We start from the raw sequence: 18,515 nt of genomic DNA on the forward strand, positions 1-18,515 counted from the left end.
TATCTTCTGCCTATTAACCCTGCTCTTACATTTTTTCTGTTAAGGTCCTCAATCTTTTTGCTGTAATTTGTCCCTAGTATTGCTGAACAGGAAATCAAAGGTTGCAGAGATATTCACCCTTGATGCTTACTCCTAAGCCTTCCCAGTTTAATAGCTTGAGTACATTCTTACAAGCATGCAGTGAATAGCATTGTAGAAATTGTGTCTCCTTGCGTGATCCCTTTATAGGTATCTTTATACTTTTCTTGTGGAGCACCAGGGTAGCTGTGGAATCTTTGAAGATATTTCCCAAGATATTCATGTATGCCTCCTGTACTCCTTAATTATGTGATGCCTCTATGACTGCTGGTATCTACTGAATCAAATGCCTTTTCATGACCTAAGCCTTTTCATGACCTATGAAAGTCATATATAGAGATTGATTGTATTCTGCGGATTTCTCGATTACCTGTTTGTTGACATGGATGCGATCCATTGTAGAGTATCCCTTCCTGAAGCCAGTCTGTTTTCTTGATTGACTGTAGTGTTGCCTTTATTCTGTTGGAAATTATCTATGATTATTTTATACAATACTGGAAGCAAGCTAATGGGTCTGTAATTTTTCAACTCTTAATTGTCTCCCTTTTTGTGGATTTGCATAATGTTGCCATTCTACCTGTTCCCTGGAACACTTGAAGTTGTGAGACATTGCATATAAAGAGCCGCAAGTTTTTCAAACATGATATCTCTTCCATCTTTGATTAAATTGACTGTTGTTCAACCTTCTCCAGCTGCTTTTCGCCAGGTCATGTCTTGCAATGTCACTAATTTCATCATTAGTTACAGAAGAAGCTTCTGTATCCTGTTCATTACTACTACAAATGAAAGTAGCGTGGCTGCTCTGGGTACTGTGCAGATAAGTATAGAAGTCTTCCGTTGCTTTTAGTATATCTTCTGAATTGATGATATAACCCTGCTTATCTTCCAGTGCATACTGATACAACCTCGACTAGGTGAGGTGCGTCTTCACTGCAACAATCAGGAAACGACGACGAAGGTGGGCATCGTGTTGATGAAAAAAAAAAGTAGAAAAGAATGTTCACTTCATTGGTACACGGTTGTGACTATCCGAGTTTCGAGCGGTTCTGCCTAACACGTGGGCCAGGACAGCTTTAAATAAACCCTCGCGGTCTTGTGGTCGTCGATGTCTTCTTGGAAAACTTAGGGAACTTGTAGAATTGTCAGTGCGTTTTGTCAGGTTAAAAAGTCGACTAGCTCTTCTTCGAGTCGCCTCCTTTGGGCCCTCCGTGTCTGCTTAGAGCATAGAGAGGCGACGCTTTTTCGGGGAAGAAAGCAATTATCTTGACATGGGAACACCCACTCGAATCTTTCCCGCACTGGTGAGCTCTAAGTCCAGGCTGATCCTAACAGCCTTTTCTGGGATGAGGCAGATCGTCTCGTCATGGGAATGCAGACCTGAATGTTTCTCACACTTGACAGGTCAATCATAACAATACATCTTGGCTGGTCCTATGCCTAGTTTTCTCACCAATGTCATGGGGTGTGTTTCTTTTACTGCTCCCTCAGTCTTTCTAGTGTTGTAATTTCGAATATCCTTTACTTTCTCCTTGTTGATCAGTTCTGAGAGTTCAGCGAATCCTATCCGATTCCTTGAGCTGGATCAGACCAAAACCATGATGTGATTGTGAGGCACGTTGTAGTGGGCTACTCAGAATCAATTATGACCACCTGGGGTTGTCTAACATGTACAGAGTCCAAGTACACTGAGTACTTTTGAATTTCTCCCCCACTGAAATGTGGCCGCCATGGCCGAGAAATAAAACCACAACATGCTTAGCCGTGCGACGCCATAGCCCTAACCCCACCACTACAAGAGCGCACCAGCTGCTCACCAGGGCAGCTCTGCCTGCACCAAGCGGATGTTCGTGCCACGAGTTTCCTACAAGACATACCAGGGGGAACTGTGGCGCCAGTGTCTATGGGTGCTGCAAGCATTCCTATTCAGCCAGCATGGGAATGATGGTCAGTACATGTATTTGCCTGAACTTTGTCCTTCTGGATCCAAATGGCCTTGCAACATTGCAAGTTGATCCTATTCAGCAAAGTAGTGAATTACAAATGCGCCAATTCAAAGTAATTGTGCATGTGCACAGTGAGTGCACATGCATTCTGCATTCCTTCTGCATTCGGGAAAGCACTGCTTCAAAATTTAGTCCAACGAAGACAGATAAAGTACAGTAACTACAGCCAAAAGAACGTCTGAAGTCACATGCACAAAGATCAGCCAAATCCCTGTATTAACCATCATTTCCACTGAAGCTGAACGAGTTTAGCACCAGAAATCCCTCTAGTAATTTTTGTAGGAAGCTATGGTTCACACTAATGGTTATGACCACATTATGCGAGAGACTAAGACGTACAAATTTAGGGCACTGTTTCGTGCAAGCAACTAGCAAAGTCAAAACCGAGCGCTGCCACCCAGGTATGCTCACCTCAACATCAATCTGCACATGCCTGTGCCTACTTGTGGAGAACTCCGTAACGTGGACAAATTGGCACAATTGTGAGATAGAGGCCAGTCGCCGCCCTGTAAGAAATGGACGATAAAACTGGGATCAGAGATGACACGTTAACTGAGCAGGTCTGAAAAAATAAATTTTAATTTCATATCGGAAACATAGAATGTTTTGCAAGTGTACTGGAGTGGCCAGAGACTTCCTTTTCAATTTTAAATTTCTAAGATCTAATAGGAAATCTTTTCTGCAGACAAAAAATTCTTAAATCAGCTCAAAGGCATCTCCTGGCCACCAGATTTAGCAGCAAGCAATGCAGCTGTGCATACACCCAAAATACATACAAACTGATACAGCCAAGTAGTAGGATACTTGTGGACAATATTCTGCAAAAGTGAAGGGAAAGGTACGGAGGCAAAGTGCACACAAATGAGGAAACTTCCGAAAAAACATCCCTCATTTTCATCCGTATTACAAGCTATTACAAGCTCAGGAAAATGCCTTACGTACAACAGCAAAATAAGACTACACACAACCGAGCTAAATTTGACTTATTTTTATGCTTTTCCCTTCTGCGTCTGAACAAACATGAGATTATCGCACATTAAAACTACGCTACTGCAGTATCTGCTCCAAGAAACCAAAGGTACTATCAAATGTTGCCAGGCTACATTGTGTGGTAAATGTGCAGAAGCTCCACCCCCTTATCTTTCACTTCACTGCCGCAGAAAGTTGCAGTGAGTATAACTTATCTGAAAACAAATAAAAAACCATAAATTGTGACTAAAAAGATACAAGGACACCCACCAAAAAAGATTAGCATGAATATAAGATAAACTTCCACTGATGAAAGCAGCATTTCTGCAGATAAGCGAAATGAGAGTAAGAACGAGATGAGAAGATGGCGATTCAGAATAGCCCCGTTAACCCTTTAGGGCAATACAAAAATGCCTGAAGAAAATGTTTTTTTATTATTTAAATTTATAAAACCCTAACTATAAGGATAGTCAATGTGTTTAACTTTTTTCTGCACAAACCTTTTCAGCCATAGCTTTTTTTACACGTGGGCAACCGCAGGCAGAACACAAAATTGAGCTTCGTCCCAAGCCACCTATGGCTTTGTGTGGAACTTGTATAGACAGTTCTTGTCAGATGTGACACAGGAGCACGCTACACTGGCTTCACATCACCTGTGGGATACCACTGCAGCCCAAGTTTTTACAACAGTCTCTCCTTGACGTGTCCACGTTTACAAAAGTAAGCAAGGCATGCACCAAACCTTTTCCTTATCCTCTGTTCCAGTTTCAATACAAGAAACGTTGACTCTGAATCAAAGTTTGGAAGGCTAAAATAGAAAACACACAAAGACTGGTGGCCCGTTTTATATGCTGCAAGTACTGACACATGGAATCTGTTACAGCCATGTTAAAATCTTGTAAGCTAGAATTACCGGATGAGCACAGACGTAAGCGTCGGCTAAGGTTTCTTTTTAAAATCATGAAAGGACCCACAAGACTACATAAGCTTTGTTATTTTATTTGCAACCTCAAAGAAGGTAGCTTGTATAAACCACAGCAGAGCTAGACAGTCTCACTTAATGCGTGCCGACACTTTTCGTTTCTCTTTTTTTTGCCCAATAAATTGAAATGTGGAGTAGTTTACCTGATGCGCTTGTAGCTAACAAACATGCTACTAATTTCAAATGTGCACTGAATATGTACTTTGGAACATGTGTATTTTGGGCACTGCTATGAGCACATCCCTTTTAAATTCTGGAATTTTAAGCGCCAAAACTACAACTTGATTTTGAGGCATGCCATAGTGGAGAACTACAGATTTGTTTTGACCTCCTCAGGTTCTTTAATGTGCATGCTATGTACAAAACCCAGGTGTTCTTGCACTTCGCCTCCACCGCAGCCAGGATTTGAGCCCACGAACTCGTGCTTACCTCGCAATGCCAAAGCCACTGACTGTCCACTGTACACCAGTCAATTTGTGTGTATCACAGCACACTATATATTAGTGATTTTTTAAACATTATTCGCCCTGTAACAACCCTGAGAATGGGGTAATCAAGTTGATAGTCTAAATAAATACATTATTAAATAAATAAACAGATGATGCTTGCTGTCTGCTACTCAGTATTGGCCGAATACATTTAGCCCAAAACTTTGCACTTAAAACCAAAACTCAACAAGAAGAAAATATATTTTTCGTTTGTTGCCTGTACTAGTCCTAGCAACAATAGGCGCTAACATTAGTACTAGCAACACTAGTCCATAAAGGGTCCATCAGGATCACTTGCACTCTGTCATGATATTCACTACCATTTGTAAGTGATAGCAGCAACTGTGCTTGGGTTCTGTCAAGCAAAATCTGCAGTTTTAAAAAAAAAGTAATCGTAGGCATCTTAAAGCAAAGAAAACAAATCCTGGGAGTTTACGCGACATGCAAGAACCACAATCTGATTATGAGGCATGCCATAATAGGGGACAATGAATTAACTTTGACCAGCTGGGGATCTTCAATATGGACCAAATTTACAGCACACGGGCATTCTTACATTTCACCTCCCTCAAGATGTGGCTATCACAACTCCATTTCATCCCACAACCTCATGCTTAGCAGTGCAACACCAAAGCCGCTAAGCCGCCACGATGAGTATGGGTCAAAGTATGTGGACGAATCAGTCTTTGCTCTTATTTATTAGCCAAAATAAGGTACGCACAGACAATTATACATATGCATACTATTCCCGTACCTTACACTATTTTTCGACATAGTCACTGGTTCAGACATTTGCCCCATCGCAGCACTAAACATTAGATGACCCTGTGGTAGAATTCGTTCAGCTGACTGTGGAACCAGGCTGATTGTCATGCAAGTCTTCACACCCGTTTGCGAACTCGCAACACCACCACCTCACTCTTCTCAAAGCAAGACACCTTTCCCCCTACGTGGGCTACATTTTCCTGTGGATTTCGATGGCCGTTCGTTCCATGCTCCACAGAAAACGAATCACACCTTGTTGCTCGCACACCATGGACGTGTGAAGCACAACTGCCATCTTCAACTTACAGCAGCGCCATGCTGCGGAGCTACCGGCAGATAAGACCGGGCCGTGCCCAGAAAAGCCCACTGCTGGGATATGTAGACTTCGCATTTACAGCCGTAATTTGGCTCAAAAAATTTGTCAGCCCTTCCCACCTGTGAAGGACGAGCAGCAAAGCTGTGGTGTGTTTTACCTTAATCGACGCGTCTGTGCACATATATGTATATCATCATCATCATCCTGGTTACACCCACTGCAGGGCAAAGGCCTCTCCCATACTTCTTCAATAACTCCGGTCATGTACTAATTGTGGCCATGTCGTCCCTACAAACTTCTTAATCTCATCCGCCCACCTAACGTTCTGCCGCCCCCTGCTATGCTTCCCTTCCCTTGGAATCCAGTCCGTAACCCTTAATGACCATCGGTTATCTTCCCTCCTCATTACACGTCCTGCCCATGCCCATTTCTTTTTCTTGATTTCAACTAAGACGTCATTAACTCGCGTTTGCTCCCTCACTCATTCTGCTCTTTTCTTATCCCTTAATGTTACACCCATCATTCTTTCCATAGCTCGTTGCATCGTCCTCAATTTAAGTAGAACCCTTTTTGTAAGCCTCCAGGTTTCTGCCCCATATATAAGTACTGGTACACAGCTATTATACACTTTTCTCTTGAGGGATAATGGCAACCTGCTGTTCATGATCTGAGAATGCCTGCCAAACGCACCCCAGCCCATTCTTATTCTGATTATTTCCGTCTCATGATCCAGATCCGCCGTCACTACCTGCCCTAAGTAGATGTATTCCCTTACCACTTCCAGTGCCTCGCTACCTATTTTAAATTGCTGTTCTCTTCCGAGACTGTTAAACATTACTTTAGTTTTCTGCAGATCAATATTTACACCCACCCTTCTGCTTTGCCTCTCCATGTCAGTGAGCATGCACTGCAATTGGTCGCCTGAGTTACTAAGCAAGGCAATATCATCAGCGAATCGCAAGTTACTAAGGTATTATCCATTAACTTTTATCCCCAATTCTTTCCAATCCAGGTCTCTGAATGAATATGTATATATGTATATCTATATGTTTTGATAAGGTCACCTAGGCGACCATGACGTAACCATCATAACACACAACGCTCACTGGTGGTAACAGTGTGTATAGGATGCAGGTGGCCATTAAACCAAGCCTCGACGCGAGCAACGATATGCGTTGAGTGGGGCGCAGTCGAAGGAGTACACGAAACAGAACACTTTGTTCATAATTTGCAATTGAGCATACTTGTTGATTAGCTGAATGAAACTGGGAAGGACTAGAGTTTTATTCGAGCAGAAAAATATGGGGCTGTCCATTTCCCTCCCACAGAAGCCCATGTATTGACAGCACATGGGAATTCCACAATATTTACAACTTCACTGTGAACTATGCAATTACAAAAAATAAATAAACTAATGTTAGTCGTCTAAGCAGCTAATTGTCATATAATCTTTTTCAGGATAGTTTTGATAAAATAAGAGTTACAGCCATTTTCTGTCACCATATTCCCTCCGTGGACAGCCATGTATTAACAGCAGACGGGAATTCTACAAAATTTACAACTTCACTGTGAAATAACTAATGACAAGTAAATGAAACTCTGCGTAATGATAGTAATCTTAGTGGCCAATTTCAGTATAATTGTTTACAAGATACCTACGTTAGATTGCGAGTTACAGGGCATTCACAAGAAGCTGCAGACAAACATTTTTTCGTGTCGACGTAACGCATAGACAGACTGATATCGACCACTACCGCAGGGTAGCTATAAAAAAAATATGGGCAAAGACTGATTCGCCCTTGTAATTGTACAGCTTAACATCCAAAATCTGCAATGTTGGTTATACGAGGGACACATTTTTCGTGATAACCTAAATACACTCTTTGATAACATTGTATAATGTTCCACTGTTATATTTGCAATCTTTGTTTCGTTACCTTCTTTATTTGGTGCTAATTTTTTGTTCTGTAGAAACTTACCCAATGCCCTTCAATGGGCTTGCAAGGTATAGTCAATAAATAAAATAAACAAGACCTGTGAACTTAAAGCCTTCTTAAAGCTTGCCCAGAGTCCTATTATGGGCTACATATGCACTTTAGTATACGTGATTTACCTTTAGACACAGCAGACAAGAAGCAGCAAACTTGGGTCAACAGAGATGTACAAGCAAAACTTCAACATCCAAGTAACTTTTTCAGCGATTTTGCTATTGCCAATTTTGTTTGCTAGAAGAGCTTGCCCGAATAAGCTAGCTTGAAACGGGTACCCTACTCCTCGCGTGTCCTTTCACCATGAGAATACTATAAAGGACACGGTCAAAGACTGACGAGCAGAATTTTTATGAACCTTGATGCAACCTTAGAAAAATCATACAACAGGTCCAAATTCGTAAACTTATGAAAAATTTGGGAGAACTAACAAGTATAAGAATGCCATAGCTACTTATTTAACACTGCCGGTTATTTCTTATTTTTCCCAGAATTTTCAGGTGGCTTGATAGAATCTTCAAAAATGAACAACTAGAAAGCACCAAAGCAACTCACCAACACCAAACTTATGTGTCCAGCAGCTTTGAAAAAAGGGACAGAAATGTTCAAATGAGAACAACAGAAAGGAAAAAAATACATGCATTCAGGCACACAATGGTGCATTCGTGTTGACCTGCACAGCTTTATTTGCGGCAGCTGGCAATGGTAATTTAGGCACATGGTATTTCTTTGCAATCCTCGTCACTCCCCTGACAACAGCCCAGATAATTTACCGATGAGACATCTACATGGAGAAACTTGGGCAGGCATCACTGGCGTTAAACGGGCCCTGAACCCCTTTTTATCGATGAGCCAAAATGTATTTAAAGCAATGCATCTCATGAAGCCTCAAGAAGTACTTCAATGCATTCAGCAGAAGTGCAGTTATTGGCAATCAAACACCCTCACTGCTGTGCTCCTGTTCCTTCTTCAATGCCTTGGAGTGCGAAGGCTACGGCGGAGCGGAGCGTGCCCACAACGCGTTATAAATGTCATCGTGGCACGCAGTTCAAATTTGCGTTTGTATGTTAATGTAGATGCCAATACACAACGATTTTGGCGCCTACGAAGCGCCAAACATGGTTGTACTCAGCAAGCCACAGTGTGTTTAGCCAGTCAACTCGTGGCAACACACTGCAGCGGCTGCAGTATCTATGCTACAAAGAAGACCACAGCTACATGAAACTGTAGCGTATATGCGCAGCGTTTGCTTTGTGCACAACAGAGCTTGAGTGCATGCTCGCACTCATATCCTACAGTCTGACTATGCTACGTGGTGCACACTGGCTTTATCCTTCGCCAGCTTGACTGACAGATAGTAGCCACATCCAACCTGTACATTATTGAAGTGCTATCAAGTATTCCGCCGAGGCATCTAAGTAGGAGAGGCCAGGAGTGAGCACGCCCTGGAAACTGTGTGGTCTGATCGCAAGTTCTGCTTGGTTCAAGACTAGCTGAGCATTCGAAACTAGCCTATATAGCAATGGAGACCTGCCAGCTACAACACTGATAAGCAGAGTGGCTGAAGTTTAATTCCTATGCGGGCAGATGATCGTAGGCTTCTTCTATAAGTATGTAATTATAGAAATTCGAAAGCACATTCTTGCCTGTGTATTAAACTTCATCAGTAAGTATACACACTAACACTAGAAAGAAGCACACTGATCTAAACACCCTTCTCGATTGACGTCAGCTATTGGCCAATAGCAGCCGCGTATGGGAATCTACTTTATTACAAAATAAGTGTCCAGAAGAGAACGAGTTGGCTATTGTTGAAAAGAGCGTTTGAGAGAAAGGAGATTTCATGCTCCACTTGCAAGCTCCATGCACCGCATACGACAGTAAAACTTGGCCAAGATGTTCACAGCAAAGCAATGTATGCTATCTGCAGACAGCCTTTTTACACCAAGCGCAAGGGGTTGTTCAGGACTATAAATTCATCAAATACCGCGCTGTTTGTAACGCTTTAACGCGATAAAGTTGAAGGCCCCATGTCGCAGAAAATCCGGTGTAGGCATAGTAGTCCTTCAGCAAAGATTTCCATATATATTTAGGTATATGTATATGCCACGCCTTGCTATATGACTGCGGTATAAGCAGGTTATATTGCCACACCATTCTATCACTAAAGTTGCTCATACCTGTCTTACATTCTTGACAAAGTTATCCCTCAGAATTTTGAACATGACAGCCCACAAACAAATGTCACGAAGCAAAACACCACAGCACTTGCCTTTTATGTTAAATCTTAGACTTATAAATATTAGCGTTCACTGCCAGCGCTTCCTGGTGAACATTACGATTATGTAAGCTGCAGTTGCCAGGAGGCGCGAGTAGTAGTCAGGGTTCTTGAATGCTATCACGTTTCATTTTTAATGGCGAAGCTCAAGCGCCCTCCAATTTTTTTTTTTTCTAACCAGTCTCGCAATGCCAATATCTCATACCTTTGCCTTGCCTGAGTTACCATTGCGCTATAAATGTGCCTGTCTGATTTCTCTCTTTAGCCCCATCTACATCTCCAACCCTGATCGCACATTTAAGATCAGAATACCATCATGCTGAACAAACTTGTGTAATGGCTATTCCAGAAAACAGCATGCAGTGGAACTAGCATTGCCATTACTGACAGCAAGCAGTTCAAGAATGCTGTACACAGTGCCTACTGTTCAGTAATCTTTTTTTTTCTTTTTATTATTTTTTTTACTGTAAAATGCTCCTCACTCCTTCCTGTAATGTCTTGGGGCATTGGAAGCATCTGCACTAAATAAGTAATAGGCAAATCGTAGCACATTAGACAAGGGACAACTGCAAGAACAAGACAAACAGGTTGCCACTTGTTTCTGCAGTTGTCACCTACCTAATGCACTGCGATTTACCTGTTACGCAAGATTACTTTTAGTGATCTACATGGAGCTGTCCTGTGCCACACATGATACAGGGGGAGGCCAGGACAGCTCCATGCTTCGAAGATGTGTATAGAGCAGTTCCACAACTGCTTTTGTGTGGCAGCAGCGGCATCATGTGGTGGTGCGGTTGATATGAAATCTATCAAGAACAGCACGTAATGCAGGCTGAAGAAGCCGTATGGTCACACCATTGAAATGTGCAACCAGACACCACACTGACAGCATTAGAAAGTACACAAGTACTAAGCTTGGACGTAAGTCAAGCACTCAAAATGACTCGGATTTAGCAAAGAATGTGCACGAGATATGGTAAGGCGTTTGCTAAGTCTTGATTAGACTACGGGCAATGGCAAACCAGATGCTTACGAGTGCTGAAGGGGTGCAAGAGCTCCCTTAAAAAACTTCCTTTGCTGCCTTTGACTCCTACTATGCCTCCATCCAGAACATTCTAAATTATGGCCTGCAGCCTCTTCATGCAATCACAGTCCTTCCTTGAGTATGCAGCAACAATGGGGCAGTCTGCCGTCACAGTCCCAACCCCACCTGACAGTTTCCCAACGAGCTTTCACAAGAATGTGACACTCCACCTGCGGAACTTATGTTCCACAGGTGCTCCTTCAGACCGTGCCTGTGAAACTTGTAACAGCACATACCACACTTGGTCACATTCTCTATAGACTTTCCTCTAAAATAAAGTACGTACATTGTGAGCCTCGAGGAATGAGCATAAAGCCTGTCACAACTGCCCAACTTTTTCGGAGTTAAATAAAACATACCATTCCATTCAAGTAGCTGGAATCTGCATACATCTGAAAAGGCTTTTTTTTTCCCCCTCTGGCATGTAAATGCTGTATTTAATGTTGCCTCATCCACCAGCAACTCAAAAGATCATAAGGCCACCAACATTAGTCACAGATAAAGGCTCATTGTATTCGTGGTCAAACGTCAAGTGCACTGTCTTGCACAGTCACATCGCTGTAGTGGCTGCAACTGAAGTGTTGGAGAGCAGTATGCGCAGTCATACAACATTTCTCTGAAGGAAAAGAAAACTGTGAGCTCGAAACAAAACTTTTTCCCCAAAAATGCCAGCAAAAGTAAAAAAAAAATCTAGGTGAAAATTCAAGGGGTGTTGGGGCATGGTAGAACTAGCCTAAGCTCGCCAGCAAGAAACCGCATCGCTACCGCGACTCGAATGCATCCTCCACAGATGGAAAGGCTAAAAAAAATAATAAGAAGAAGAATACAGGAATATTAGGGGGGGGGGGCGTGAAGGAATTAAGACTTCTGCAGATTTATGTCAGTCTGAGGAACCCGTACAACAAAGACAGCGAAGGGAGCAGTCCCAGCCTTCTGAAGTCTCATTGCCAGAAATCTACCCCAAGTTATGCAAACGCTTCGCTGTAACCGATGCAATATCCTTTCTAAAGTTTCATTATAACTGAGCTCAGAAGTTCTATGCACTCCATTATAGAACACGCACGTTCCTGCGCTACCGGCACCGGTGGCCTGCTGCTCGACATTCGATAGTGACAACGCAGACGCATGCGACTGGCCTTAAACCGAAAACGCTGAACCTCAGGTATAGAGTATCTGGTTGCCTTACGCCAACAAACACGACAACGGGAAAACAAAAATTTTGAGAAAAGGGTAGTGGAGAAACTATAGCAAGCACATCCCGGGAGAAAATCTTGTCCAAAATTTCTCTTACGAGAACAGGGAACCCCAAGGGCGCGTTTTCAAAACCTGCAGTACGAACCGTCAGCTGACCACGAGACGCTCGAAACGGTCCGGGACTTGTCAACATCGAATCGCAAGCACGGTTGCAGCGTCGAGCAGGACCACAGCAGAACGTCTTCACCGGCAGTGGCGAACATCGTGGCAGACCGAAGACGGTTGAGCAAACCTTCCGTGCTTTAAGTACCACGTTCAGCCTCGTTCCACGTTTGCGTCGAATGTGACAAACTGAGCAGCCGCGCGCAAACCTTCGTCATGCACAAAATACGCGCGCCTACGCAACTGTATGGGGCTCTTGCATTGCCCAGGGGGCGCTGCGAAAAAGGTGCTAAAAAGCGCCCTCTGCGCTAAAATGGGTCGTACCAAGCTCGGTCGTCTGCTTTGGAAAGTACGCTTACAATATGGACCCGCCACTTTCGGTTGTGTTGTTTCACGGCCTGCAGCGAATATCGGGCGCCGAAGATTTTTTCAGGGGCGGTACGCTGCGTAAAGGCAAGAAAATATGCACTGCCGAATACGTGTACGCCGTTCAAGAATTAGGCGGCGAAGTTTTAGCACCGTGTCAATCGCAAGTGAAGCGAGTCGCGTACGAAGTGGAACTTCAAGTAAGGTTTGCACGCTAGCTGCTAGATTCAGGCGCACAAACGCGAGGAAATGCGTCCTATAAATGAATCCACAGCAGCGATAAGCAGGCATCATGTGTACGGAACTGCTCGAGCACACGACGGTACGCGCCGCGATGTACGAACTGCTCGAGCGCACGACCGTACGCGCACGTCGGCAGCGGTCTTTCGACATGCCGCGAAACTGCAGGCCCCCTGCAATCTTTGTTGACTCCATGGCGCTAAACAGGTAGTTATGCCTGCGCTGTAGTAGCGGCCATCTGTCCCTTTTAGTAACTGGTAATAACTGATGCAACGCATACGAGCTCGCACGTACGTGCGAATCGCGGTGCAGCGCGAGCTCGTGCGCTGCTCGCTTGATGTAGGTTTCAATGACAGCGCTCGAACATCGATGTGCTGCAATCAATACTGCCTTGCTGCGCTGCCTCAACGTGCTAGCTTGAGATGAAGGATGAGTGCATTTACCTCTCTTAACCTGTGCTGCTCGTAGTGGAGTAGTGAATTGTCATCGAATGAGGCCAACTATTTGTGCTCATTTGCACACACCTGGTCACTTCACCACTTCGCATCGGTCGAATTGTTAATTGTCGCTGTGGCCAGGTCTCGAATCGTGAATTACCAGCCATGCCTGCTGCTATGTCGGTCTGCCGTCGGGACTGTAGGTGCGAAACACTGAACTTTAGAACGCAGATAATCAAGCAAGCTTCAAGACAGGCGAAGCAGTCAGCATGGCGCGAAGTTTCGCTTACTCAGCGCGACGAACTTCAGCTATGCAGTGCGCACGACGCTCCACTTCGTGAGGCCTTGAAGGAAAACGGTAGAATCTGAAGTTGGGATTCAGGCCTTCTTGTTCATGGCAACCCACGACGCAGAAGTAATGACGGTGACGCCTTTTCGAAGCTGGGCTAGGTCTCTCCGGATCGGCGTCACCGATTCCTTCTGCTCCTAGCATTACGTCCCACGGCACACGGAGAGTCCGTTTTAGTTAAACTATACGCTGCGGCGAGCTCGCAGCGTGGTCGGCGTGGTCTGTGAGAAGTGACGAGCCTTTTCGCACTCGCAACAGGGCAGAAAAAAGTGCGAATCGACGCAAAACTCGGCCTAGAAACGTGCTTCGCCACAGCCAGGGTTCAATACGACCCAAGCTGGTACGACCCAGATGTCGTTTCCCGCGCCGCCACCAGGCGCCGCTACTGTACCTCAAACTCCAGCGCAAGACGCCCTTGGGGCTCTTGCATTGCCCAGGGGGCGCTGCGAAAAAGGTGCTAAAAAGCGCCCTCTGTCCTAAAATGGGTCGTACCAAGCCCGGTCGTCTGCTTCGGAAAGCACGTTTACAATATGTACCCGCCAATTTCGGTTGTGTTGTATCACGGCCTGCAGCGAATATCGGGCGTCGAAGATTTCTTCAGGGGTGGCACGCTGCGTATAGGCAAGAAATTATGCAGTGACGAATACGTGTACGCCGTTCAAGAATTAAGCGGCGAAGTTTTAGCGCGGCGTCAATCGCAAGTGAAGCGAGTCGCGTACGAAGTGAAACTTCAGGTAAGGTTTGCACGCTGCTAGATAGATTCAGGCGTACAAACGCGAGGAAATGCTTGCTATAAATGAATTCACAGCACCGATAAGGAGACATCATGCGTATGGAACTGCTCGAGCACATGACGGTACGGGCCGCGATGTACGAACTGCTCGAGCGCACTATTGTAACGTACGCTCCGCGACGACAGCGGTCTTTCGACATGCCGCGAAACGGCGGGCCTCCACGCAGGCCTGGAGGGGAATGAGCCCAAGTAACCACGGATATCCGGGCGACGTCCGACGGACGTCCTTTCTGGATATTCGGGATGTCCGTGGGATATCCATGAATGTCCGACGTACGTCCGAGGGACGTCCCTGGGGAATCCAAAGGTAATCGCTTTGGCATCCGTAGTACGTCCGACGCGGACATCCAGCATGGACATTCAGGGGACGTTCAGGATATATATATATATATATATATATATATATATATATATATGTGTGTGTATGTGTGTGTGTGTCTTCCCGGGGATATTCCAGATATACACATGCCTTGAAGCGACAGTAGTGGCCGGGACACATTCAAGCACCGGACCATTATATATACATATATTACATTGGTCTAATGCTTGAATGCATTCTTGTTTTAAATAAACGAGAAATGAACTTACACCAACTTCCAAATACAATTAAACGTTTATTGTCACCTTATACATATACATAAAAAGACCAATAAGCAGATATATGCGTACTGTTCAAAGAACAAATAAATACACGGATAAAGAAGAAAACTTGCAATTTCAATAGCACAACACAAGGTAGAGAACAGCAGAACAAAAAATACTTATTGCCCACCCTGCTTTGACATTTGTGTTTGCAGCATGGAATAAAAAGAAAGCAAAAATACATCAATTAGCATTATTAAGCAGCGAAAGCAACAGAAATGACATGAAGGAATTAATCTTGACTACATCACTTCACTAGCACTCTGCGACACGGGCACAAAAAATGACATTAACTGGCTAATGCCTTAAACTTTAATGTCATTCGCGGGGTGCCACACGGACATGCTTAATGGTATTGCAGCTTAAATGTTATTCGCGACGTAGTGCGTTCTCGTAAGTCAACTTGCCGTCAAATGCGTACTCTCGTTCCCAATGCCTCCACATTCTGACGTAGCTAAACGAACTATTAGTGAAGAGCAATCAATACAATCTTCACTTTCTTTAAACAATAGCTCTTTCTCGTGGCGTAGTGCGTTCTTACAATTATTAAAACTCACTTGGCCATCGAATGCGTACTCTCGTTTACAATGTCCCCGCCGTGGCCGTAGTGACCATATTCTCACGATATTAAACAAACTTGTAGATAAAAACAACTAATATATTCTTCACTTTTTTAAAAGGAGCTTTTTATTTTTCGTAGAGATCAGCAGGCGATCTTGCTGCTACTGACGGCTACAGCTCTGATCATGAGCGCATTAGCCAGGAGAAGCTCTTTGCCAGGAGAATCAAAAGGGCGCCAATGAAGAGTCCGCGGTAGCTAACGAAAAATGTAGACTCCGGGGTCCTGCTTACCAGAAAACCCGCATTGACTTGTGCGTACACCTCTCCTAACGGATCCTGTTCCGTTCTCACAGCGAAGTGAACCATCCGAAGCGTCACGTAGAGTATATCCATCAGGGAAACAAGGCACATTGTCCTTAGTGAGCGTAGTGTCACAACCACCGTCCTGAACTTCCGATGTCGCCTCGGTGCAGCGACCAACATCACAAGGCGTACAAATGTTTGCAGGGACAGCCCGACCGCACATGTTAATGCATGCGTGCGGGGTATACGCGCCACTGCACAGTTCTAGACTTGCGAATTCTCGAGCTGTTGACTGCTGCCTGCCGGTGCGAGATCCGAAGTCCTCGAATATCGTCTTTGTTTCCAGCGACGCTCTTTTTTCGCGCGTGCGGCTTCTCCCGCAGTCTAGGCATCCTGGCACCTGTGAAGAAAACACATTTCAATACCCAAACGAATTAAAAAAGAAATCGATGTAGCTGTCATACCTTGGTAGCTGAGTAGGAGACTTCGGCAGGCACGGAAGGTGACAAACGCTGCTCCGCTGCCCTAAAACGATCGCAGAATGAAAAAATGGCGTGGCGACGATGGCTAGAGCTTGGATTGGATTGGATGACTGCAGCGTTCTGTTTTGCCAAGGTTCTAACACTTCCACGTGCATCTACGCAAACATAAATAGGTTTTTAAAATATTCTATTATTACACAGTTAAATATTTACTTATTCTGGGAATATTCGGTATCTGATTTTCGAGTTTTTTTAGTTTCTGCTAAAGCTGTCGGCGCCAGAATAACATAGCCTTTGAGATTACTGTCAATGCATGGCGGCTCTGACGCATTATAGCTTTCGTAATCGCTTTCAACGCATGCAGCCACCAAAAGCGTAGCCTTTGAGATTTGTTTTTGTTACCTATAATGATATTATTGTATGCACAATTGAACACTGCAGACAACTTCCTGTTTTAAGAAACCAGCCAAAAACAGGCGCACACAGGAAACATACGAGAAGACAGGAAAGAGGCTGGAAGAGGCCTGTCTTGTGTATGTTTCCTGTGTCCGTCTTTTTTTTTTTTGCTGGTTTTTTTCTTAATACAATGCACCAACTAGCCCAACAACGTGTTTTACTTCCTGTTCCAATTATAAACCTGAACGTACATGTTAGGAGGTCAGGACCAAAACTCTATGATCAGGAACTTTTCATAATGAGGGGTAACTTGAGTGCTTGGCTCTAGGTCGAATAAGTGGCTTCAAATGGGCGCTTATATATTCTGCTAGTCATCCACAAGCATTTTTTTAAAGCAAACTACAAATTGTTTGTATGACCCACCGATAGAAAAAAAATCGTATTTTAATACTGCGATGTTAAAGTGGGCAGAATTTATATCAAGTTGGAAATATATTTATTTTGCTTTGAAAAAAAGAATGAACTGTGTCCGATAGAGAACAAAAATAAACAGATATAATATGAACAAACTAAAATTTCCGGCAATATATTTATGCTAGTTTATATATAACTCACTAGTGTATATCCTGGGCATGCCTATTTATGGACAGCCAGCGGACGTTCAAAATGGGATGTCCCATGGACATCCCGGTGGGATGTCCTTCGAACATCCAAACAGGATATGGACTTTTCATGTACGTCCCACGGACGTCCGTGTTGGATATCCGGATGGATGGACGTTGGGACTTATGGTGGACGTCCCACGGATATCCGTGGTTACTTGGGAGAGGGCTGACGCTCTAGCTCGGGAGCTCACGAACCGAGCGGAGCAACCATCGCCCTCCCATTCACAACCCGCAACTTCACAGGAGAGCCGACGCGAGGAGGAGGATAACGATCCGGCACGTATGGCACCACGCGATATTCTTGCTCACCAGCGCGGCATGCGGCAAAAATACGGCGCCCCCCACGCATCAACCACGTCCTGGGCTAGTTCACCGTGCGGCTAATTATGCGCTCCAGGCAGAGACGCAATGTATAGCTGCACATATTCACGGCTTCACCGGTAGTCGGTTCACAATATACACCACAAGGTGTTTGCATATAACAGCCAACGGCTCAAACATAGAAGCTATTCGCAAAATCGAAGGCAAGGTTACAGCGGCTACCCGCCTGATCAAACGCATTACAAACAAGCACACGGGCATGAAGGAGGACAGTGTCATGCGCCTCATACACTCTTTCGTAATCAGTCACATCACTTATGTGGCTGCCTTCCACAACTGGAATGTCACTGAAAGGGAGAAAATCAACACCCTTATACGCAAGACTTACAAGATCGCCCTTGGCCTACCGGAGTCCACAAGCACTGCTCGTCTGCTACAGCTGGGGGTATACAACACGCTTGAGGAAATTGTGGATGCGCAAAGAACCTCTCAACTCGAACGCATGTCTCTGACAGCCACGGGCCGCTACATCCTGCAGAAACTCGGCTTCAACTACCACGTCCAACACGGTCAGAAACAAGTCATTCCACCTGACCTCAGCGACACGCTGATTGTCGCCCCTATACCTCGAAACATGCACCCCGAATTTAATC

General features: G+C 44.5%; 1 protein-coding gene and 1 long non-coding RNA gene across 2 annotated transcripts in view; both read right to left on the minus strand.

The window, feature by feature from the left end:
• Positions 1–12,271, minus strand: part of LOC139053201 (protein NEDD1-like) — a gene marked incomplete at its 3' end in the record, with an annotated part of 76,296 nt that extends 64,025 nt beyond the window's left edge. Inside the window, exons 1-3 of the mRNA XM_070530289.1 lie at positions 12,243–12,271; positions 8,145–8,170; positions 2,493–2,587 (exon numbers count right to left, since the gene is read on the minus strand). The remainder of the gene's footprint in view (positions 1–2,492; positions 2,588–8,144; positions 8,171–12,242) is intronic.
• Positions 12,272–15,086: 2,815 nt separating this feature from the next.
• Positions 15,087–16,575, minus strand: LOC139053202 (uncharacterized). Its single transcript, XR_011510297.1, has 2 exons — positions 16,463–16,575; positions 15,087–16,398 (listed from the first exon to the last, which is right to left on the minus strand). It is a non-coding gene; the product is annotated as an uncharacterized lncRNA (long non-coding RNA).
• Between the last annotated feature and the right edge of the window lie 1,940 nt (positions 16,576–18,515).

The sequence above is a fragment of the Dermacentor albipictus genome, unplaced genomic scaffold (genome assembly GCF_038994185.2).
Source record: "Dermacentor albipictus isolate Rhodes 1998 colony unplaced genomic scaffold, USDA_Dalb.pri_finalv2 scaffold_76, whole genome shotgun sequence".
In the NCBI taxonomy this organism is placed as follows: Eukaryota; Metazoa; Arthropoda; class Arachnida; order Ixodida; family Ixodidae; genus Dermacentor; species Dermacentor albipictus.